We start from the raw sequence: 23,038 nt of genomic DNA, 5'->3' as shown, positions 1-23,038 counted from the left end.
TGACCCTGTATTGCTTCAGATATCAGACAAGAGCAGGCGCTTTCAGGGTAGTGTGGCCATAGGCGATGAACAGCAGCACCTTTTGGCTCCATGACTTGTCGGCGATGCTGTGGCAAAAATAAATTGAAAACGTTGAAAAATTAGCAAAGCCTATGACACCTTGTATTCCCAGGCGGTCTCCCATCCAGGTACTAACCAGGCCCAACCCTGTATTGCTTCTGAGATCAGACGAGATCAGGCACTTTCAGGGTGGTGTGGCCGTAGGCGATGAACAGCAGCACCTTTTGGCTCCATGACTTGTCGGCGATGCTGTGGCAAAAATAAATTGAAAACTTTGAAAAATTGGCAAAGCCTACGACACCTTGTATTCCCAGGCGGTCTACCATCCAGGTACTAACCAGGCCCGACCCTGTATCACTTCTGAGATCAGATATTTTCAGGGTGGTGTGGCCGTAAGCGATGAACAGCAGCACTTTTCGGCTTCTTGACTTGTCAGTGGCACTGTGGAAAAATTAAACTGAAAACTGAAAAATGAAACTTTGAAAACTTTGAAAAATCAAATCTTGAAGACCTTGAAAATGTTGAAAAAATTAAACTTTGAAAAATCAAACTTTGAAAACGTTAAAGACTTTGAAAAAATTAAACTTTGAAAACTTTGAAAAATTAAACTTTGAAAACTTTTAAAAATCAAATTTTGAAAACTTTGAAAACTTTGAAAAAATTTAAATTTGAAAACTGAAAAATTAAACTTTGAAAACTTTGAAAACTCAAACTTTGAAAACTTTGAAAACTTTGAAAACTTTGAAAACTTTGAAAACTTTGAAAACTTTGAAAACTTTGAAAACTTTGAAAACCTTGAAAAAGTTGAAAACATGAAACTTTGAAAACTTCTCAGGCTGTCTCCCATCCATGTACTACCCAGGCCCGACCCTCTACCGCTTTCAGGGTGGTGTGGCCGTAGGCGATGAACAGCAGCACTTTTCAGCTTCTTGACTTGTCAGCGGCACTGTGGAAAAATGAAACTGAAAACTGAAAAATGAAACTTTGAAAACTTTGAAAAATTAAACTTTGAAAACTTTGAAAACTCAAACTTTGAAAACTTAAACTTTGAAAACGTTGAAAACTTTGAAAAATCAAACCTTGAAAAAGTTGAAAAAAGGAAGCTTTGAAAACTTTTCAGGCTGTCTCCCATCCAGGTACTACCCAAGCCCGACCCTGTATCACTTGTCAGCGGCACTGTGGAAAAATTTAACTTTGAAAACTGAAAAACTGAAACTTTAAAAACTTTGAAAAATCTAATTTTGAAAACGTTGAAAACTTTGAAAAACATTAAAATTTGAAAACTTTGAAAAATTAAAATTTGAAAACTTTGAAACATCAAACGTTGAAAAAACAAAGCTTTGAAAACTTCTCAGGCTGTCTCCCATTCAAGTACTACCCAGGCCTGACCCTGTATCGCTTCAGATATCAGACTAGAGCAAGCGCTTTTAGGGTGGTGTGGCCATAGACGATGAACAACAGCACCTTTTGGCTCCATGACTTGTCGGCGATGCTGTGGCAAAATAAAGTTGAAAACTTTGAAAAACCTACAACACCTGGTATTCCCAGGCGGTCTACCATCCAGGTACTAACCAGGCCCGACCCTGTATCACTTCTGAGATCAGATATTTTCAGGGTGGTGTGGCCGTAAGCGATGAACAGCAGCACGTTTTGGCTTCTTGACTTGTCAGTGGCACTGTGGAAAAATTAAACTGAAAACTGAAAACTGAAAAATGAAACTTTGAAAACTTTGAAAAATCAAATCTTGAAGACCTTGAAAACGTTGAAAAAATGAAACTTTGAAAAATCAAACTTTGAAAACGTTAAAGACTTTGAAAAAATTAAACTTTGAAAACTTTTAAAAATCAAATTTTGAAAACTTTGAAAACTTTGAAAAAATTTAAATTTGAAAACTTTGAAAAATTAAACTTTGAAAACTTTGAAAACTCAAACTTTGAAAACTTTGAAAACCTTGAAAAAGTTGAATACATGAAACTTTGAAAACTTCTCAGGCTGTCTCCCATCCATGTACTACCCAGGCCCGACCCTCTACCGCTTTCAGGGTGGTGTGGCCATAGGCGATGAACAGCAGCACTTTTCAGCTTCTTGACTTGTCAGCGGCACTGTGGAAAAATGAAACTGAAAACTGAAAAATGAAACTTTGAAAACTTTGAAAACTCAAACTTTGAAAACTTAAACTTTGAAAACGTTGAAAACTTTAAAAAATCAAACCTTGAAAAAGTTGAAAAAAGGAAGCTTTGAAAACTTCTCAGGCTGTGTCCCATTCAAGTACTACCCAGGCCTGACCCTGTATTGCTTCAGATATCAGACAAGAGCAGGCGCTTTCAGGGTAGTGTGGCCATAGGCGATGAACAGCAGCACCTTTTGGCTCCATGACTTGTCGGCGATGCTGTGGCAAAAATAAATTGAAAACGTTGAAAAATTGGCAAAGCCTATGACACCTTGTATTCCCAGGCGGTCTCCCATCCAGGTACTAACCAGGCCCAACCCTGTATTGCTTCTGAGATCAGACGAGATCAGGCACTTTCAGGGTGGTGTGGCCGTAGGCGATGAACAGCAGCACCTTTTGGCTCCATGACTTGTCGGCGATGCTGTGGCAAAAATAAATTGAAAACTTTGAAAAATTGGCAAAGCCTACGACACCTTGTATTCCCAGGCAGTCTCCCATCCAGGTACTAACCAGGCCCGACCCTGTATTGCTTCTGAGATCAGACGAGATCAGGCACTTTCAGGGTGGTGTGGCCGTAAGCGATGATAAGCAGCACCTTTTGGCTCCATGACTTGTCGGCGATGATGTGGCAAAAATAAATTGAAAACTTTGAAAAATTGGCAAAGCCTACGACACCTTGTATTCCCAGGCAGTCTCCCATCCAGGTACTAACCAGGCCCGTCCCTGTATCGCTTCTGAGATCAGACGAGATCAGGCACTTTCAGGGTGGTGTGGCCGTAGGAAATGAACAGCAGCACTTTTCGGCTTCTTGACTTGTCAGCGGCACTGTGGAAAAATGAACTGAAAACTGAAAAATTAAACTTTGAAAACTTTGAAAAATCAAACCTTGAAAATGTTGAAAACGTTGAAAAAATTAAACTTTGAAAACTTTGAAAAATCAAACTTTGAAAACGTTGAATACTTTGAAAAAAATTAAACTTGAGAAAACTCTTTGAAAAATTAAAATTTGAAAACTTTGAAAAATTAAACTTTGAAAACTCAAACTTTGAAAACGTTGAAAACTTTGAAAAATCAAACCTTGAAAAAATGAAGCTTCGAAAACTTCTCAGGCTGTCTCCCATCCAGGTACTACCGAGGCCCGACCCTGTATCGCTTCAGATATCAGACGAGAGCAGGTGCTTTCAGAGTGTTGTGGCCATAGGCAATGAACAGCAGCACCTTTTGGCTCCATGACTTGTCGGCGATGCTGTGGCCAAATAAAGTTGAAAACTTTGAAAAATTGGCAAAGCCTACTAACCAGGCCCGACCCTGTATCGCTTCTGAGATCAGACAAGATCAGGCACTTTCAGGGGGGTGTGGCCGTAGGCGATGAACAGCAGCACTTTTCGGCTTCTTGAATTGTCAGCGGCACTGTGGAAAAATGAAACTGAAAACTGAAAAATTAAACTTTGAAAACTTTGAAAAATCAAACCTTGAAAACGTTGAAAAACATAAAAATTTGAAAACGTTGAAAACGTTGAAAAAATTAAACTTTGAAAACTTTAAAAAATTAAACTTTGATAACTTTTAAAAATCAAATTTTGAAAGCTTTGAAAAATTAAACTTTGAAAACTTTAAAAACTCAAACTTTGAAAACTTTGAAAACTCAAACTTTGAAAACGTTGAAAACATGAAGCTTTGAAAACTTTTCAGGCTGTCTCCCATCCAGGTACTACCCAAGCCCGACCCTGTATCACTTGTCAGCGGCACTGTGGAAAAATTTAACTTTGAAAACTGAAAAACTGAAACTTTTACAACTTTGAAAAATCTAATTTTGAAAACGTTGAAAACTTTGAAAAACATTAAAATTTGAAAACTTTGAAAAATTAAAATTTGAAAACTTTGAAACATCAAACGTTGAAAAAGTTGAAAAAACTAAGCTTTGAAAACTTCTCAAGCTGTCTCCCATTCAAGTACTACCCAGACCTGACCCTGTATCGCTTCAGATATCAGACTAGAGCAAGCGCTTTTAGGGTGGTGTGGCCATAGGCGATGAACAACAGCACCTTTTGGCTCCATGACTTGTCGGCGATGCTGTGGCAAAATAAAGTTGAAAACTTTGAAAAATTGGCAAAGCCTACAACACCTGGTATTCCCAGGCGGTCTACCATCCAGGTACTAACCAGGCCCGACCCTGTATCACTTCTGATATCAGATATTTTCAGGGTGGTGTGGCCGTAAGCGATGAACAGCAGCACTTTTCGGCTTCTTGACTTGTCAGTGGCACTGTGGAAAAATTAAACTGAAAACTGAAAACTGAAAAATGAAACTTTGAAAACTTTGAAAAATCAAATCTTGAAGACCTTGAAAACATTGAAAAAATTAAACTTTGAAAAATCAAACTTTGAAATCGTTAAAGACTTTGAAAAAATTAAACTTTGAAAACTTTGAAAACTCAAACTTTGAAAACTTTGAAAACTTTGAAAACTTTGAAAACTTTGAAAACTTTGAAAACCTTGAAAAAGTTGAAAACATGAAACTTTGAAAACTTCTCAGGCTGTCTCCCATCCATGTACTACCCAGGCCCGACCCTCTACCGCTTTCAGGGTGGTGTGGCCGTAGGCGATGAACAGCAGCACTTTTCAGCTTCTTGACTTGTCAGCGGCACTGTGGAAAAATGAAACTGAAAACTGAAAAATGAAACTTTGAAAACTTTGAAAAATTAAACTTTGAAAACTTTGAAAACTCAAACTTTGAAAACTTAAACTTTGAAAACGTTGAAAACTTTGAAAAATCAAACCTTGAAAAAGTTGAAAAAAGGAAACTTTGAAAACTTCTCAGGCTGTGTCCCATTCAAGTACTACCCAGGCCTGACCCTGTATTGCTTCAGATATCAGACAAGAGCAGGCGCTTTCAGGGTAGTGTGGCCATAGGCGATGAACAGCAGCACCTTTTGGCTCCATGACTTGTCGGCGATGCTGTGGCAAAAATAAATTGAAAACTTTGAAAAATTGGCAAAGCCTACGACACCTTGTATTCCCAGGCGGTCTCCCATCCAGGTACTAACCAGGCCCGACCCTGTATTGCTTCTGAGATCAGACACTTTCAGGGTGGTGTGGCCGTAGGCGATGAACAGCAGCACCTTTTGGCTCCATGACTTGTCGGCGATGATGTGGCAAAAATAAATTGAAAAATTGGCAAAGCCTACGACACCTTGTATTCCCAGGCAGTCTCCCATCCAGGTACTAACCAGGCCCGACCCTGTATCGCTTCTGAGATCAGACGAGATCAGGCACTTTCAGGGTGGTGTGGCCGTAGGAAATGAACAGCAGCACTTTTCGGCTTCTTGACTTGTCAACGGCACTGTGGAAAAATGAAACTGAAAACTGAAAAATTAAACTTTGAAAACTTTGAAAAATTAAAATTTGAAAACTTTGAAAAATTAAACTTTGAAAACTCAAACTTTGAAAACGTTGAAAACTTTGAAAAATCAAACCTTGAAAAAATGATGCTTCGAAAACTTCTCAGGCTGTCTCCCATCCAGGTACTACCCAGGCCCGACCCTTGTATCGCTTCAGACATCAGACAAGAGCAGGTGCTTTCAGAGTGTTGTGGCCATAGGCAATGAACAGCAGCACCTTTTGGCTCCATGACTTGTCGGCGATGCGGTGGCCAAATAAAGTTGAAAACTTTGAAAAATTGGCAAATCCTACTAACCAGGCCCGACCCTGTATCGCTTCTGAGATCAGACAAGATCAGGCACTTTCAGGGGGGGTGTGGCCGTAGGCGATGAACAGCAGCACTTTTCGGCTTCTTGAATTGTCAGCGGCACTGTGGAAAAATGAAACTGAAAACTGAAAAATTAAACTTTGAAAACTTTGAAAAATCAAACCTTGAAAACGTTGAAAACTTTGAAAAACATAAAAATTTGAAAACGTTGAAAACGTTGAAAAAATTAAACTTTGAAAACTTTAAAAAATTAAACTTTGATAACTTTTAAAAATCAAATTTTGAAAGCTTTGAAAAATTAAACTTTGAAAACTTTAAAAACTCAAACTTTGAAAACTTTGAAAACTCAAACTTTGAAAACGTTGAAAACATGAAGCTTTGAAAACTTTTCAGGCTGTCTCCCATCCAGGTACTACCCAAGCCCGACCCTGTATCACTTGTCAGCGGCACTGTGGAAAAATTTAACTTTGAAAACTGAAAAACTGAAACTTTAAAAACTTTGAAAAATCTAATTTTGAAAACGTTGAAAACTTTGAAAAACATTAAAATTTGAAAACTTTGAAAAATTTAAATTTGAAAACTTTGAAACATCAAACGTTGAAAAAGTTGAAAAAACGAAGCTTTGAAAACTTCTCAGGCTGTCTCCCATTCAAGTACTACCCAGGCCTGACCCTGTATCGCTTCAGATATCAGACTAGAGCAAGCGCTTTTAGGGTGGTGTGGCCATAGGCGACGAACAACAGCACCTTTTGGCTCCATGACTTGTCGGCGATGCTGTGGCAAAATAAAGTTGAAAACTTTGAAAAATTGGCAAAGCCTACGACACCTGGTATTCCCAGGCGGTCTACCATCCAGGTACTAACCAGGCCCGACCCTGTATCACTTCTGAGATCAGATATTTTAAGGGTGGTGTGGCCGTAAGCGATGAACAGCAGCACTTTTCGGCTTCTTGACTTGTCAGTGGCACTGTGGAAAAATTAAACTGAAAACTGAAAACTGAAAAATGAAACTTTGAAAACTTTGAAAAAATCAAATCTTGAAGACCTTGAAAACGTTGAAAAAATGAAACTTTGAAAAATCAAACTTTGAAAACGTTAAAGACTTTGAAAAAATTAAACTTTGAAAACTTTGAAAAATTAAACTTTGAAAACTTTGAAAACTTTGAAAAAATTTAAATTTGAAAACTTTGAAAAATTAAACTTTGAAAACTTTGAAAACTCAAACTTTGAAAACTTTGAAAACTTTGAAAACCTTGAAAAAGTTGAAAACATGAAACTTTGAAAACTTCTCAGGCTGTCTCCCATCCATGTACTACCCAGGCCCGACCCTCTACCGCTTTCAGGGTGGTGTGGCCGTAGGCGATGAACAGCAGCACTTTTCAGCTTCTTGACTTGTCAGCGGCACTGTGGAAAAATGAAACTGAAAACTGAAAAATGAAACTTTGAAAACTTTGAAAACTCAAACTTTGAAAACTTAAACTTTGAAAACGTTGAAAACTTTGAAAAATCAAACCTTGAAAAAGTTGAAAAAAGGAAGCTTTGAAAACTTCTCAGGCTGTGTCCCATTCAAGTACTACCCAGGCCTGACCCTGTATTGCTTCAGATATCAGACAAGAGCAGGCGCTTTCAGGGTAGTGTGGCCATAGGCGATGAACAGCAGCATCTTTTGGCTCCATGACTTGTCGGCGATGCTGTGGCAAAAATAAATTGAAAACTTTGAAAAATTGGCAAAGCCTACGACACCTTGTATTCCCAGGCGGTCTCCCATCCAGGTACTAACCAGGCCCGACCATGTATTGCTTCTGAGATCAGGCACTTTCAGGGTGGTGTGGCCGTAGGCGATGAACAGCAGCACCTTTTGGCTCCATGACTTGTCGGCGATGATGTGGCAAAAATAAATTGAAAACTTTGAAAAATTGGCAAAGCCTACGACACCTTGTATTCCCAGGCAGTCTCCCATCCAGGTACTAACCAGGCCCGACCCTGTATCGCTTCTGAGATCAGACGAGATCAGGCACTTTCAGGGTGGTGTGGCCGTAGGAAATGAACAGCAGCACTTTTCGGCTTCTTGACTTGTCAGCGGCACTGTGGAAAAATGAAACTGAAAACTGAAAAATTAAACTTTGAAAACTTTGAAAAATCAAACCTTGAATATGTTGAAAACGTTGAAAAAATTAAACTTTGAAAACTTTGAAAAATCAAACTTTGAAAACGTTGAATACTTTGAAAAAATTAAACTTGAGAAAACTCTTTGAAAAATTAAAATTTGAAAACTTTGAAAAATTAAACTTTGAAAACTCAAACTTTGAAAACGTTGAAAACTTTGAAAACTCAAACTTTGAAAACGTTGAAAACTTTGAAAAATCAAACCTTGAAAAAATGAAGCTTCGAAAACTTCTCAGGCTGTCTCCCATCCAGGTACTACCCAGGTCCGACCCTGTATCGCTTCAGATATCAGACGAGAGCAGGTGCTTTCAGAGTGTTGTGGCCATAGGCAATGAACAGCAGCACCTTTTGGCTCCATGACTTGTCGGCGATGCTGTGGCCAAATAAAGTTGAAAACTTTGAAAAATTGGCAAAGCCTACTAACCAGGCCCGACCCTGTATCGCTTCTGAGATCAGACAAGATCAGGCACTTTCAGGGGGGTGTGGCCGTAGGCGATGAACAGCAGCACTTTTCGGCTTCTTGAATTGTCAGCGGCACTGTGGAAAAATGAAACTGAAAACTGAAAAATTAAACTTTGAAAACTTTGAAAAATCAAACCTTGAAAACGTTGAAAACGTTGAAAAACATAAAAATTTGAAAACGTTGAAAACGTTGAAAAAATTAAACTTTGAAAACTTTAAAAAATTAAACTTTGATAACTTTTAAAAATCAAATTTTGAAAGCTTTGAAAAATTAAACTTTGAAAACTTTAAAAACTCAAACTTTGAAAACTTTGAAATCTCAAACTTTGAAAACGTTGAAAACATGAAGCTTTGAAAACTTTTCAGGCTGTCTCCCATCCAGGTACTACCCAAGCACGACCCTGTATCACTTGTCAGCGGCACTGTGGAAAAATTTAACTTTGAAAACTGAAAAACTGAAACTTTAAAAACTTTGAAAAATCTAATTTTGAAAACGTTGAAAACTTTGAAAAACATTAAAATTTGAAAACTTTGAAAAATTTAAATTTGAAAACTTTGAAAAATTTAAATTTGAAAACTTTGAAACATCAAACGTTGAAAAAGTTGAAAAAACGAAGCTTTGAAAACTTCTCAGGCTGTCTCCCATTCAAGTACTACCCAGGCCTGACCCTGTATCACTTCAGATATCAGACTAGAGCAAGCGCTTTTAGGGTGGTGTGGCCATAGGCGATGAACAACAGCACCTTTTGGCTCCATGACTTGTCGGCGATGCTGTGGCAAAATAAAGTTGAAAACTTTGAAAAATTGGCAAAGCCTACGACACCTGAGATCAGGCACTTTCAGGGTGGTGTGGCCATAGGCGATGAACAGCAGCACCTTTTGGCTCCATGACTTGTCGGCGATGCTGTGGCAAAATAAAGTTGAAAACTTTGAAAAATTGGCAAAGCCTACGACACCTGGTATTCCCAGGCGGTCTACCATCCAGGTACTAACCAGGCCCGACCCTGTATCACTTCTGAGATCAGATATTTTCAGGGTGGTGTGGCCGTAAGCGATGAACAGCAGCACTTTTCGGCTTCTTGACTTGTCAGTGGCACTGTGGAAAAATTATACTGAAAACTGAAAACTGGAAAATGAAACTTTGAAAACTTTGAAAAATCAAATCTTGAAGACCTTGAAAACGTTGAAAAAATCAAACTTTGAAAAATCAAACTTTGAAAACGTTAAAGACTTTGAAAAAATTAAACTTTGAAAACTTTGAAAAATTAAACTTTGAAAACTTTTAAAAATCAAATTTTGAAAACTGAAAACTTTGAAAAAATTTAAATTTGAAAACTTTGAAAAATTAAACTTTGAAAACTTTGAAAACTCAAACTTTGAAAACTTTGAAAACCTTGAAAAAGTTGAAAACATGAAACTTTGAAAACTTCTCAGGCTGTCTCCCATCCATGTACTACCCAGGCCCGACCCTCTACCGCTTTCAGGGTGGTGTGGCCGTAGGCGATGAACAGCAGCACTTTTCAGCTTCTTGACTTGTCAGCGGCACTGTGGAAAAATGAAACTGAAAACTGAAAAATGAAACTTTGAAAACTTTGAAAACTCAAACTTTGAAAACTTAAACTTTGAAAACGTTGAAAACTTTGAAAAATCAAACCTTGAAAAAGTTGAAAAAAGGAAGCTTTGAAAACTTCTCAGGCTGTGTCCCATTCAAGTACTACCCAGGCCTGACCCTGTATTGCTTCAGATATCAGACAAGAGCAGGCGCTTTCAGGGTAGTGTGGCCATAGGCGATGAACAGCAGCACCTTTTGGCTCCATGACTTGTCGGCGATGCTGTGGCAAAAATAAATTGAAAACTTTGAAAAATTGGCAAAGCCTACAACACCTTGTATTCCCAGGCGGTCTCCCATCCAGGTACTAACCAGGCCCGACCCTGTATTGCTTCTGAGATCAGGCACTTTCAGGGTGGTGTGGCCGTAGGCGATGAACAGCAGCACCTTTTGGCTCCATAACTTGTCGGCGATGATGTGGCAAAAAAAAAATTGAAAACTTTGAAAAATTGGCAAAGCCTACGACACCTTGTATTCCCAGGCAGTCTCCCATCCAGGTACTAACCAGGCCCGACCCTGTATCGCTTCTGAGATCAGACGAGATCAGGCACTTTCAGGGTGGTGTGGCAGTAGGAAATGAACAGCAGCACTTTTCGGCTTCTTGACTTGTCAGCGGCACTGTGGAAAAATGAAACTGAAAACTGAAAAATTAAACTTTGAAAACTTTGAAAAATCAAACCTTGAAAATGTTGAAAACGTTGAAAAAATTAAACTTTGAAAACTTTGAAAAATCAAACGTTGAATACTTTGAAAAAATTAAACTTGAGAAAACTTTGAAAAATTAAAATTTGAAAACTTTGAAAAATTAAACTTTGAAAACTCAAACTTTGAAAACGTTGAAAACTTTGAAAAATCAAACCTTGAAAAAATGAAGCTTCGAAAACTTCTCAGGCTGTCTCCCATCCAGGTACTACCCAGGCCCGACCCTTGTATCGCTTCAGATATCAGACGAGAGCAGGTGCTTTCAGAGTGTTGTGGCCATAGGCAATGAACAGCAGCACCTTTTGGCTCCATGACTTGTCGGCGATGCTGTGGCCAAATAAAGTTGAAAACTTTGAAAAATTGGCAAAGCCTACTAACCAGGCCCGACCCTGTATCGCTTCTGAGATCAGACAAGATCAGGCACTTTCAGGGGGGTGTGGCCGTAGGCGATGAACAGCAGCACTTTTCGGCTTCTTGAATTGTCAGCGGCACTGTGGAAAAATGAAACTGAAAACTGAAAAATTAAACTTTGAAAACTTTGAAAAATCAAACCTTGAAAACGTTGAAAACTTTGAAAAACATAAAAATTTGAAAACGTTGAAAACGTTGAAAACGTTGAAAACGTTGAAAAAATTAAACTTTGAAAACTTTAAAAAATTAAACTTTGATAACTTTTAAAAATCAAATTTTGAAAGCTTTGAAAAATTAAACTTTGAAAACTTTAAAAACTCAAACTTTGAAAACTTTGAAAACTCAAACTTTGAAAACGTTGAAAACATGAAGCTTTGAAAACTTTTCAGGCTGTCTCCCATCCAGGTACTACCCAAGCCCGACCCTGTATCACTTGTCAGCGGCACTGTGGAAAAATTTAACTTTGAAAACTGAAAAACTGAAACTTTAAAAACTTTGAAAAATCTAATTTTGAAAACGTTGAAAACTTTGAAAAACATTAAAATTTGAAAACTTTGAAAAATTTAAATTTGAAAACTTTGAAACATCAAACGTTGAAAAAGTTGAAAAAACGAAGCTTTGAAAACTTCTCAGGCTGTCTCCCATTCAAGTACTACCCAGGCCTGACCCTGTATCGCTTCAGATATCAGACTAGAGCAAGCGCTTTTAGGGTGGTGTGGCCATAGGCGATGAACAACAGCACCTTTTGGCTCCATGACTTGTCGGTGATGCTGTGGCAAAATAAAGTTGAAAACTTTGAAAAATTGGCAAAGCCTACGACACCTGGTATTCCCAGGCGGTCTACCATCCAGGTACTAACCAGGCCCGACCCTGTATCACTTCTGAGATCAGACGAGATCAGGCACTTTCAGGGTGGTGTGGCCGTAGGCGATGAACAGCAGCACCTTTTGGCTCCATGACTTGTCGGCGATGATGTGGCAAAAATAAATTGAAAACTTTGAAAAATTGGCAAAGCCTACGACACCTGGTATTCTCAGGTGGTCTCCCATCCAGGTACTAACAAGGCGCGACCCTGTATCGCTTCGGAGATCAGGCACTTTCAGGGTGGTGTGGCCATAGGCGATGAACAGCAGCACTTTTCGGCTTCTTGACTTGTCAGCGGCACTGTGGAAAAATGAAACTGAAAAATGAAAAATGAAACTTTGAAAACTTTGAAAAATCAAACTTTGAAAACGTTGAAAACGTTGAAAAAATTAAACGTTGAAAACTTTGAAAAATTAAACTTTGAAAACGTTTAAAAATCAAATTTTGAAAACGTTGAAAACTTTGAAAAAATTAAAATTTGAAAACTTTGAAAAATGAAACTTTGAAAATTTTGAAAACTTAAACTTTGAAAACTTTGAAAACTCAAACTTTGAAAACTTTGAAAACTCAAACTTTGAAAACTTTGAAAACTCAAACTTTGAAAACTTTGAAAAATCAAACCTTGAAAAAATGAAGCTTTGAAAACTTCTCAGGCTGTCTCCCATCCAGGTACTACGCAGGCCCGACCCTGTACCGCTTCAGCTATCTGACGAGAGCAGGCGCTTTCAGGGTGGTGTGGCCATAAGCGACGAACAGCAGCACTTTTCGGCTTCTTGACTTGTCAGCGGCACTGTGGAGAAATGAAACTGAAAAATGAAACTTTGAAAACTTTGAAAAATCAAACCTTGAAAACGTTGAAAACGTTGAAAAAATGAAACTTTGAAAACTTTGAAAAATCAAACTTTGAAAACGTTGAAACCCTTGAAAAAATTAAACTTTGAAAACTTTTAAAAATCAAATTTTGAAAACTTTGAAAAAATTAAAATTTGAAAACCGAAACTTCTCAGACTGTCTCATATCCAGGTACTACCCAGGCAGGACCCTGTATCGCTTCAGATATCAGACGAGAGCAGGCGCTTTCAGGGTAGTGTGGCCATAGGCGATGAACAACAGCACCTTTTGGCTCCATGACTTGTCGGCGATGCTGTGGCAAAATAAAGTTGAAAACTTTGAAAAATTGGCAAAGCCTACGACACCTGGTATTCCCAGGCGGTCTCCCATGCAGGTACTAACTAGGCCCGACCCTGTATCACTTTTGAGATCAGACACTTTCAGGGTGGTGTGGCCGTAGGCGATGAACAGCAGCACTTTTCGGCTTCTTGACTTGTCAGCGGCACTGTGGAAAAATGAAACTGAAAAATGAAAAATGAAACTTTGAAAACTTTGAAAAATCAAACTTTGAAAACGTTGAAAACGTTGAAAAAATTAAACGTTGAAAACTTTGAAAAATTAAACTTTGAAAACTTTGAAAACTCAAACTTTGAAAATGTTGAAAACTTCGAAAAATCAAACCTTGAAAAGGTTGAAAAAATGAAGCTTTGAAAACTTCTCAGGCTGTCTCACATCCAGGTACTACCCAGGTCCAACCCTGTATTGCTTCAGATATCAGATGAGAGCAGGCGCTTTCAGGGTGGTGTGGCCATAGGCGATGAACAGCAGCACCATTTTGGCTACATGACTTTTCGGCGATGCTGTGGCAAAATAAAGTTGAAAACTTTGCAAAGCCTATGACACCTGGTATTCCCAGGCGGTCTCCCATCCAGGTACTAACCAGGCCCAACCCTGTATCACTTCTGAGATCAGACACTTTCAGGGGGTTGTGGCCGTAGGCGATGAACAGCAGCACTTTTCGGCTTCTTGACTTGTCAGCGGCACTGTGGAAAAATGAAACTGAAAAATGAAAAAGGAAACTTTGAAAACTTTGAAAAATCAAACCTTGAAAACGTTGAAAACGTTGAAAAAATGAAACTTTGAAAACTTTGAAAAATCAAACTTTGAAAACTTTGAAAACGTTGAAAAAATTAAACTTTGAAAAACTTTGAAAAATCAAACTTTGAAAACTTTTAAAAATCAAATTTTGAAAACTTTGAAAACTTTGAAAACATTAAAATTTGAAAACTTTGAAAAATTAAACTTTGAAAACTTTGAAAACTCAAACTTTGAAAACTTTGAAAACTTTGAAAACTTTGAAAAATCAAACCTTGAAAAAGTTGAAAACATGAAGCTTTGAAAACTTCTCAGACTGTCTCCCATCCAGGTACTACCCAGGCCCGACCCTGTACCACTTCAGCTATCTGAAGAGACCAGGCGCTTTCAGGGTGGTGTGGCCATAGGCGATGAACAGCAGCACTTTTCGGCTTCTTGACTTGTCAGCGGCACTGTGGAAAAATGAAACTTTGAAAACTTTGAAAAATCAAACCTTGAAAACGTTGAAAACTTTGAAAAAATGAAATTTTGAAAACTTTGAAAAATAAACTTTGAAAACGTTGAAAACTTTGAAAAAATTAAACTTTGAAAACTTTGAAAAATTCAACTTTGAAAACTTTTAATAATCAAATTTTGAAAACGTTGAAAACTTTGAAAAAATTAAAATTTGAAAACTTTGAAAAATGAAACTTTGAAAACTTTGAAAACTCAAACTTTGAAAACTTAAACTTTGAAAACTTTGAAAACTTTGAAAAATCAAACCTTGAAAAAATGAAGCTTTGAAAACTTCTCAGGCTGTCCCATTGAAGTACTACCCAGAACTGACCCTGTATCGCTTCAGATATCAGACAAGAGCAGGCGCTTTCAGGGTGGTGTGGCCATAGCAGCACCTTTTGACTCCATGACTTGTCGGCGATGCTGTGGCAAAAATAAATTGAAAACTTGGCAAAGCCTACGACACCTGGTATTCTCAGGTGGTCTCCCATCCAGGTACTAACAAGGCGCGACCCTGTATCGCTTGGGAGATCAGGCACTTTCAGGGTGGTGTGGCCGTAGGTGATGAACAGCAGCACTTTTAGGCTTCTTGACTTGTCAGCGGCACTGTGGAAAAATGAAACTGAAAACTGAAAAATTAAACTTTGAAAACTTTGAAAAATCAAACCTTGAAAACATTGAAAACGTTGAAAAAATTAAACTTTGAAAACTTTGAAAAATCAAACTTTGAAAACATTGAAAACTTTGAAAAAAGTTAAAATTTGAAAACTTTGAAAAATTAAACTTTGAAAACTTTGAAAAATCAAACTTTGAAAACTTTGAAAACTCAAACTTTGAAAACGTTGAAAACTTTGAAAAATCAAACTTTGAAAAAGTTGAAAACAAGAAGCTTTGAAAACTTCTCAGGCGTTCTCCCATCCAGGTACTACCGAGGCCCGACCCTGTATCGCTTCAGATATCAGACGAGAACAGGCACTTTCAGGGTGGTGTGGCCATAGGCGATGAACAGCAGCACCTTTTGGCTCCATGACTTGTCGGCGATGCTGTGGCAAAATAAAGTTGAAAACTTTGAAAAATTGGCAAAGCCTATGACACATGGTATTCCCAGGCGGTCTCCCATCCAGGTACTAACCAGGCCTGACCCTGTATGGCTTCTGAGATCAGACAAGATCAGGCACTTTCAGGGTGGTATGGCCGTAGGCGATGAACAGCAGCACTTTTCAGCTTCTTGACTTTCCAGCGGCACTGTGGAAAAATGAAACTGAAAAATGAAAAATGAAACTTTGAAAACTTTGAAAAATCAAACTTTGAAAACCTTGAAAACGTTGCAAATCCTCCCCAGTTCACCCCAACATCCTCCCCTATTCACCCCAACATCCTCCCCCATTCACCCCAAATTCTTCCATTTACCCCAACTTCCTCCCACATTCACCCCAACATCTTCCCACATTCAGCCCAGCATCTTCCCCCATTCACCCCAAATTTCACCATTCACCCCAGCATCTTCCCCTATTCACCCCAAATTCCCTCATTCACCCGAACCTCTTCCCTCATTCACCCCAACCTCCTCCCCCATTCACCACAAATTCCTACATTCACCGAAATTCCCCCATTCACCCCAACATCCTCCCCCATTCACCCAAATTCCCCCATTCACCCCAAATTCCCCCATTCACCCCAACATCTTCCTCCATTCACCCCAAATTCCCCCATTCACCCGCAACTTCCTCCCACATTCACCCCAACATCTTGACCCATTCACCCAAATTTCTCAATTCACCCCAGCATCTTCCCCCATTCAACCCAAATTCCCCCATTCACCCCAACATCCTCCCAGATTCACCCCAAAATCCTCCCCCATTCACCCCAAAATCCTCCCCCATTCACCCCAACATCCTCCCCCATTCACCCCAAATTCTTCCATTCACCCCAACTTCCTCCCACATTCACCCCAACATCTTGACCCATTCACCCAAATTTCCCAATTCACCCCCGCATCTTTCCCCATTCACCCCAAATTCCCCCATTCACCCCAACATCCTCCCCCATTCACCCCAAAATCCTCCCCCATTCACCCCAGCATTCTCCCCCATTCACCCCAACATCCTCCCCCATTCACCCCAAATTGTCCCATTAACCCCAAATTCCTCCCACATTCACCCCAACATCTTCCCATATTCACCCCAAATTCCACCATTCACCCCAACATCCTACCCACATTCACACCAACATCCTCCCCCCCATTCACCCCACATTCTCCCATTCAACCCAACTAACTCCCCCATTCACCCCAACATCTTCCCCCATTTACCCCAAATTTCCCCATTCACCTGAACACCCTCCCCCATTCACACCAAATTCTCCCATTCACCCCAACATCTTACCCCATTTACCCCAAATTCCCCCATTCACTCCAAAATCCTCCCCCATTCACCCCAACATCCTCCCAAATTCACCCCAACATCCTCCCCCATTCACCCCACACCCCCCATTCACCCCAAATTTCTCCATTCACCTGAACATCCTCCCCATTCACCCCAAATTCTCCCATTCACCCTAACATCGTACCCAATTCACCCCAAATTCCCCCATTCACTCCAACATCCTCCCTCATTCACCCCAACATCTTCCCAAATTCACCCCAACATCCTTCTCCATTCACCCTACATTCACCCCAAATTTCCCAATTCAACCCAACATCCTCAACCATTCACCCCAAGATCCTCCCCCATTCAACCCAACATCCTCCCCCATTCACCCCAAATTTACCACTCACCCAAATATCCTTCGATATTCACCCCAAATTCTCCCACTCACCCCAACATCCTCCCCCATTCACCCCAACATCCTTCCCCATTCACCCCATCCTCCTCCGCCATTCACCCGAAATTCCCCCATTCACCCCACACCCCCATTCACCCAAAATGTCCCCATTCACCCAACTCCCCCCATAAACCCCAACATCCTCCCCCATTCACCCCAAAGTCCCCCAATCACCCCACCATCCTCCCCCATTCACCACAAATTTCCCCATTCACCTGAACATCTTACCCCATTCACCCCAAATTCCAACATCCTCCCGCATTCACTTCAACATCCTCCCAAATTCACCCCAACATCCTCCCCCATTCACCCCAAATTCCCCCATTCACCCCACATCCCCGCATTCACGCCAATTTCCCCTATCCACCACAACATCCTCCCCCATTCACCCCAAATTTTCCCATTCACCCCAACTTCCTCCCCCATTCACCCCAACATCTTCCCCCATTCACCCCAACATCCTTCTCCATTCACCCCCAAATCCTCCCCCATTCACCCCAACATCCTCCCCATTCACCCCCAAATCCTCCCCCATTCACCCCACATCCTCCCCATTCACCCCAACATCCTCCCCATTCACCCCAACATCCTCCCCATTCACCCCAAATCCTCCCCATTCACCCCAACATCCTCCCCCATTCACCCCAAATTCCCCCATTCACCCCAAAATCCACCCCAACTCACCCCAACATCCTCCCCCAACATCCTCCCCCAACATCCTCCCCCATTCACCCCAAATTCTCATATTCACCCCAACTTCCTCCCAAATTCACCCCAACATCTTCCCCTATTCACCCTAAATTCCCTCATTCAACCCAACCTCCTCCTCCTTTCACCCCAAAATACTCCCCCATTCACCCCAACATCCTCCCCCATTCACCCCAAATTCCCTCATTCACCCCAACATCCTCCCCCATTCACCCCAACAACTTCCCCCAGTAAACGCAAATTTCCCCATTCACCCCAAATGCCCCCATTCACCCCAAAATCCCCATTACACCCCTACATCCACCCTTATTCACCCCAAATTCTCCATTAACCTCAAATCCCCCATTCACCACAACATCCTCCCCCATTCACCCCAAATTCACCATTCACCCCAACATCCTTCCACATTCCCACTAAATTCTCCCATTCACCCCTATATCCTCCCGCTTTCACCCCAACATCCTCCCCCCTTCACCCCAATCCCCTCAACCATCCACCCCCAAATTCACTCATTCACCACAACATCCATCCCCCATTCACCCCAAATTCTCCCATTCATCCCAACTTCCTCCCCCATTCACCCCAACATCTTCCCCCATTCACCCCAAATTCTCCCATTCACCCCAGCATCCTCCCCCATTAACCCCAACCTTTCCCCATTCACTTCAAATTCCCCCATTCACCACAAATTTCCCCATTTACCCAGACATCCTCCCTGTTCACCTCGCATCCCACATTCACCCTAACTTCCCCAATGCACCCCTACATCCTCCCCCATTAACCCCAAATTCCCCATTCACCCCAACCTCCTCCCCCATTCACCCCAAATTCCCCATTCACCCCAAATTCCCCCATTTACCCCAACATCCTCCCAGATTCACCCCAAAATCCTCCCCCATTCACCACAACATCCTCCCCCATTCACCCCAACATCCTCCCCCATTCACCCCAAATTCTTCCATTCACCCCAACTTCCTCCCACATTCACCCCAACATCTTGACCCATTCACCCAAATTTCCCAATTCACCCCAGCATCTTCCCCCATTCACCCCAAATTCCCCCATTCACCCCAACATCCTCCCCCATTCACCCCAACTTCCTCCCACATTCACCCCAACATCTTCCCACATTCACCCCAAATTTCCCCATTCACCCCAACATCCTCCCCCATTAACCCCAAATCCCCCCATTCACTCCAACAACCTCCCCCATTCACCCCAACATCCTCCCCCATTCACCCCAACATCCTACCCCATTCACCCACAATTATCCCATTCACCCCGACATCCTTCCACATTCACCCCAAATTCCCCCATTCAGCCCAACATCCTCCACCATTCACCCATAATTCCCCCCTTCACCCCAACATCCTCCCCATTCACCACGATCCCCATTCACCCCAACTTCCCCAATTCACCCCATCATCCTCCCCCATTCACCTCAAATTCCCCCATTCACCCCAACATCCTCCCCCATTCACCCCAAATTCCCCCATTCACCCCAAAATCCTACCCCATTCACCCCAACATCCCACCGCATTCACCCCAAATTGCCCCATTCACCCCGCATTTACGCCAATTTCCCCTATCCACCACAACATCTTCCCCCATTCACCCCAAATTTTCCCATTCACCCCAACTTCCTCCCCCATTCACCCCAACATCTTCCCCCATTCACCCCAAATTCCCCCATTCACCCCAACATCCTCCCCCATTCACGACAAATTCCCCCATTCACCCCAACATCCTCCCCCATTCACCCCAAAATCCTCCACCATTCAGCCCAACATCCTCCACCATTCACCCATAATTCCCCCCTTCACCCCAACATCCTCCCCATTCACCACGATCCCCATTCACCCCAACTTCCCCAATTCACCCCATCATCCTCCCCCATTCACCTCAAATTCCCCCATTCACCCCAACATCCTCCCCCATTCACCCCAAATTCCCCCATTCACCCCAAAATCCTACCCCATTCACCCCAACATCCCGCCGCATTCACCCCAAATTGCCCCATTCACCCCGCATTTACGCCAATTTCCCCTATCCACCACAACATCTTCCCCCATTCACCCCAAATTTTCCCATTCACCCCAACTTCCTCCCCCATTCACCCCAAAATCCTCCCCCATTCACCCCAACATCCTCCCCATTCACCCCAAAATCCTCCCCCATTCACCCCACACCCTCCCCATTCACCCAAACATCCTCCCCCATTCACCCCAAATTCCCCCATTCACCCCAACATCCTACCCCATTCACCCAAAATTCTCCCATTCACCCCGACATCCTCCCACATTCACCCCAAATTCCCCCATTCACCCCAACATCCTCCACCATTCACCCATAATTCCCCCTTTCACCCCAACATCCTCCCCCATTCACCCAAAATTCTCCCATTCACCCCGACATCCTCCCACATTCACCCCAAATTCCCCCATTCACCCCAACATCCTCCCCATTCACCCAAACATCCTCCCCCATTCACCCCAAATTCTCATATTCACCCCAACTTCCTCCCCCATTCACCCCAACATCTTCCCCATTCTCCCCAAATTCCCCCATTCACCCCAACATCCTCCCCCATTCACGACAAATTCCCCCATTCACCCCAACATCCTCCCCCATTCACCCCAAAATCCTCCACCATTCACCCCAACATCCTCCACCATTCACCCATAATTCCCCCCTTCACCCCAACATCCTCCCCATTCACCCCGAATCCCCATTCACCCCAACTTCCCCAATTCACCCCATCATCCTCCCCCATTCACCTCAAATTCCCCCATTCACCTCAAATTCCCCCATTCACCCCAACATCCTCCCCCATTCACCCCAGATTTCCCCATTCACCCCAAAATCCTACCCCATTCACCCCAATATCCCACCGCATTCACCCCAAATTCCCCCATTCACCCTGCATTTACGCCAATTTCCCCTATCCACCACAACATCTTCCCCCATTCAACCCAAATTTTCCCATTCACCTCAACTTCCTCCCCCATTCACCGCAACATCTTCCCCCATTCACCCCAAATTCCCCCATTCACCCCAACATCCTCCCCCATTCACCCCAAATTCCCCCATTCACCCCAACATCCTCCCCCATTCACCCCAAAATCCTCCCCCATTCACCCCAACATCCTCCCCATTCACCCAAAATTCTCCCCCATTCACCCCACATCCTCCCCATTCACCCAAACATCCTCCCCCATTCACCCCAAATTCCCCCATTCACCCCAACATCCTACCCCATTCACCCAAAATTCTCCCATTTACCCCGACATCCTCCCACATTCACCCCAAATTCCCCCATTCACCCCAACATCCTCCACCATTCACCCATAATTCCCCCTTTCACCCCAACATCCTCCCCCATTCACCCCAAAATCTTCCCCCATTCACCCCACATCCTCCCCATTCACCCCAACATCCTCCCCCATTCACCCCAAATTCCACCATTCACCCCAACATCCTCCCCCATTCACCCCAAATTCCCCCATTCACCCCAACATCCTCCCCCATTCACCCAAAAATCCTCCCCCATTCACCCCAACATCCTGACCCATTCACCCCAAATTTTCCCATTCACCCCAACTTCCTCCCCCATTCACCCCAACATCTTCCCCCATTCACCCCAAATTCCCCCATTCACCCCAATATCCTCCCCCATTCACCCCAAAATCCTCCCCCATTCACCCAACATCCTCCCCTTTCACCCCAAAATCCTCCCTCATTGACCCCACATCCTCCCCATTCACCCCAACATCCTCCCCCATTCACCCCAAATTCCCCCATTCACCACAACATCCTCCCCATTCACACCAAAATCCTCCCCCATTCACCCCAACATCCTCCCCATTCACCACAAAATCCTCCCCCATTCACCCCACATCCTCCCCATTCACCCAAACATCCTCTCCCATTGACCCCCCCTTCATCCCAACATCCTCCCCCATTCACACAAACTTCCTCCCACATTCACCCCAACATCCTACCCCATTCACCCAAAATTCTCCCATTCACCCTGACATCCTCCCACATTCACCCCAAATTCCTCCATTCACCCCAACATCCTCCACCATTCACCCATAATTCCCCCCTTCACCCCAACATCCTCCCCATTCACCCCGAATCCCCATTCACCCCAACTTCCCCAATTCACCCCATCATCCTCCCCCATTCACCCCAAATTCCACCATTCACCCCAACATCCTACCCCATTCACCCAGAATTCTCCCATTCACCCCAACATCTTCCCCCATTCACCCCAAATTCCCCCATTCACCCCAAGATCCTCCCCCATTCACCCCAACATCTTCCCCCATTCACCCCAACATCCTCCCCATTCACCCAAACATCCTCCCCCATTCACCCCAAATTCTCATATTCACCCCAACTTCCTCCCAAATTCACCCCAACATCTTCCCCTCTTCACCCTAAATTCCCTCATTCAACCCAACCTACTCTCCCATTCACCCCAAAATCCTCCCCCATTCAACCCAAAATCCTCCCCCACTCACCCCAACATCCTCCCCCATTCACCCCAACATCCTCCCCCATTCACCCCCAACTTCCTCCCACATTCACCCCAACATCTTGACCCATTCACCCAAATTTCTCAATTCACCCCAGCATCTTCCCCCATTCACCCCAAATTCCCCCATTCACCCCAACATCCTCCCAGATTCACCCCAAAATCCTCCCCCATTCACCCCAACATCCTCCCCCATTCACCCCAACATCTTCCCCCATTCACCCCAAATTCCCCCATTCACCCCAATATCCTCCCCCATTCACCCCAAAATCCTCCCCCATTCACCCAACATCCTCCCCTTTCACCCCAAAATCCTCCCTCATTGACCCCACATCCTCCCCATTCACCCCAACATCCTCCCCCATTCACCCCAAATTCCCCCATTCACCACAACA

At 42.7% G+C, this 23,038-nt stretch overlaps 1 non-coding gene and 18 pseudogenes across 1 annotated transcript; all 19 read right to left on the bottom strand.

Annotated features, from left to right (window-relative positions):
- Positions 1 to 147: 147 nt before the first annotated feature.
- On the bottom strand, positions 148 to 266 carry LOC121400126 (annotated as a pseudogene).
- An 83-nt stretch (positions 267 to 349) lies between these two features.
- Positions 350 to 458, bottom strand: LOC121400121 (annotated as a pseudogene).
- A 1,125-nt stretch (positions 459 to 1,583) lies between these two features.
- On the bottom strand, positions 1,584 to 1,692 carry LOC121400112 (annotated as a pseudogene).
- A 797-nt stretch (positions 1,693 to 2,489) lies between these two features.
- Positions 2,490 to 2,608, bottom strand: LOC121400115 (annotated as a pseudogene).
- Positions 2,609 to 2,691: 83 nt separating this feature from the next.
- LOC121400214 lies at positions 2,692 to 2,810 on the bottom strand (annotated as a pseudogene).
- An 83-nt stretch (positions 2,811 to 2,893) lies between these two features.
- On the bottom strand, positions 2,894 to 3,012 carry LOC121400281 (annotated as a pseudogene).
- Positions 3,013 to 4,343: 1,331 nt separating this feature from the next.
- On the bottom strand, positions 4,344 to 4,452 carry LOC121400114 (annotated as a pseudogene).
- Positions 4,453 to 5,227: 775 nt separating this feature from the next.
- LOC121400116 lies at positions 5,228 to 5,336 on the bottom strand (annotated as a pseudogene).
- A 74-nt stretch (positions 5,337 to 5,410) lies between these two features.
- On the bottom strand, positions 5,411 to 5,529 carry LOC121400267 (annotated as a pseudogene).
- Positions 5,530 to 6,752: 1,223 nt separating this feature from the next.
- LOC121400109 lies at positions 6,753 to 6,861 on the bottom strand (annotated as a pseudogene).
- An 807-nt stretch (positions 6,862 to 7,668) lies between these two features.
- On the bottom strand, positions 7,669 to 7,777 carry LOC121400120 (annotated as a pseudogene).
- An 83-nt stretch (positions 7,778 to 7,860) lies between these two features.
- LOC121400258 lies at positions 7,861 to 7,979 on the bottom strand (annotated as a pseudogene).
- Positions 7,980 to 9,509: 1,530 nt separating this feature from the next.
- Positions 9,510 to 9,618, bottom strand: LOC121400295 (annotated as a pseudogene).
- Positions 9,619 to 10,437: 819 nt separating this feature from the next.
- LOC121400108 lies at positions 10,438 to 10,546 on the bottom strand (annotated as a pseudogene).
- Positions 10,547 to 10,630: 84 nt separating this feature from the next.
- Positions 10,631 to 10,749, bottom strand: LOC121400291 (annotated as a pseudogene).
- A 1,348-nt stretch (positions 10,750 to 12,097) lies between these two features.
- On the bottom strand, positions 12,098 to 12,216 carry LOC121400098. The gene has a single exon (XR_005965558.1). It is a non-coding gene; the product is annotated as a 5S ribosomal RNA (ribosomal RNA).
- A 1,119-nt stretch (positions 12,217 to 13,335) lies between these two features.
- Positions 13,336 to 13,444, bottom strand: LOC121400123 (annotated as a pseudogene).
- A 429-nt stretch (positions 13,445 to 13,873) lies between these two features.
- On the bottom strand, positions 13,874 to 13,982 carry LOC121400124 (annotated as a pseudogene).
- Positions 13,983 to 15,655: 1,673 nt separating this feature from the next.
- Positions 15,656 to 15,774, bottom strand: LOC121400288 (annotated as a pseudogene).
- Between the last annotated feature and the right edge of the window lie 7,264 nt (positions 15,775 to 23,038).

This window comes from Xenopus laevis, chromosome 2L (genome assembly GCF_017654675.1).
Source record: "Xenopus laevis strain J_2021 chromosome 2L, Xenopus_laevis_v10.1, whole genome shotgun sequence".
Lineage (NCBI taxonomy): Eukaryota > Metazoa > Chordata > Amphibia > Anura > Pipidae > Xenopus > Xenopus laevis.
This window is presented reverse-complemented; position numbering and strand designations above follow the sequence as displayed.